The following is a 1,240-nucleotide window of genomic DNA, read 5'->3' as shown; positions in this document are numbered from 1 at the left end:
CCCCTCCCCCCCCCCCCCCCCCCCCCCCCCCCCCCCCCCCCCCGTCCGGAGGGCTTACCTGCCAACACCCTCTCCTCTGACCAGGGGCAGGCTCTGGCCTTGAGAAGGCAACTCGGGGGGCCTCAGAGGAGTGAGCTCCTGCTCAGTGGCCGAGGGAAGAGGGCTGGCCCGGAGATGGGAGCCAGGTCCCACGTGGCCAAACACAGGTGAGGTTCTGGGCCCAGAGGCTTCGAAACGCTGTGCACACTGGCAAGTGACACAACAGGAAAGCGGGGAAGGGGCGACGGCGCGACCACAGCCCGCTGGGCGGCCTCTCTCTCGCTCTCTTTCTGGTGGGTGTACATGCTTTCGTGTAATAATGAAAAAATTAAAAACAAAAACAGGCCAGTGGCATGGTAGTTAAGGGAGCTAGATCCCACATGGCTGACTACGGTATGAATCCTCAACCCGGCAGCTTCAAAACCACACCAGATGTGTGTGCATTGTGTGTCCAGGGTCTGGAGAGGACAGCGGAGATGGGACAGCAGTGTAGCCAGCCCTGAGAGTGAGTCCTCACTTTCCTCCTCCCTCTCGGTGAACACACACCCTACAGCAAACAGGAAGGAAGGAGACACACCTGCGGCCCGGGGCAGCCGTGAGCAGCTTGGTGCCTCCTGGGAGACCTGGGTTCAATTTCGCTGCCCTGGAGGCAGCGTGGTGTGTGCGCAGGGACCCTGGCTACCTCAGAGTCGGCAGGTGACTGTGATGGAGCAAGACCCTGCCTTCAAAAAATGCGTTAAAAAAGAATGTGAGGAAATAAAAGCCTTTTAACCCACAGGAGTCTGAGGGGAGGCTGGCTGTGCCTGCTGAGCAGGGCTGGGCGAGGCCTGACTCCAGAATGAGCTCTGCTTGCATGCCAACGGCGACGCCTGCGTCCTCCTGCACCCACCTGAGCCCTCTTGGGCCTTCGTGCACCCACCTGCACCCTAGCGCACACTCTCACACCAGCCCGTGCCCACCCGTGCCCTCCTGTGCCCGCCTGCACCCACCTGCACCCGCCCACACCCCCCTGTGCCCTCCCCAGCACAATGCAGAGCTGGCCAGGTCATGCCCAGCGCACTTTCAGAGAAGAAGGGGTTGTCTGCCCCAGGGCACCCCACCACAGGCAAGGAAGGGTCAGCCTCCCCCACGGAGCCCCAACAGGGCCTGGGCAGCCACTCGTGAGCTGCGACTGCAGGGGCCGCGCCTGACACCCAGACGC

General features: G+C 62.7%; 1 protein-coding gene across 1 annotated transcript in view; it reads right to left on the bottom strand.

The window, feature by feature from the left end:
* EEFSEC (eukaryotic elongation factor, selenocysteine-tRNA specific) overlaps nt 1-1,240 on the bottom strand; it is a 172,290-nt gene that overhangs the window by 147,275 nt on the left and 23,775 nt on the right. The window lies entirely within an intron of this gene.

The sequence above is a fragment of the Tupaia chinensis genome, unplaced genomic scaffold (genome assembly GCF_000334495.1).
Source record: "Tupaia chinensis unplaced genomic scaffold, TupChi_1.0 Scaffold147500_2, whole genome shotgun sequence".
Taxonomy (NCBI): Eukaryota; Metazoa; Chordata; class Mammalia; order Scandentia; family Tupaiidae; genus Tupaia; species Tupaia belangeri.
This window is presented reverse-complemented; position numbering and strand designations above follow the sequence as displayed.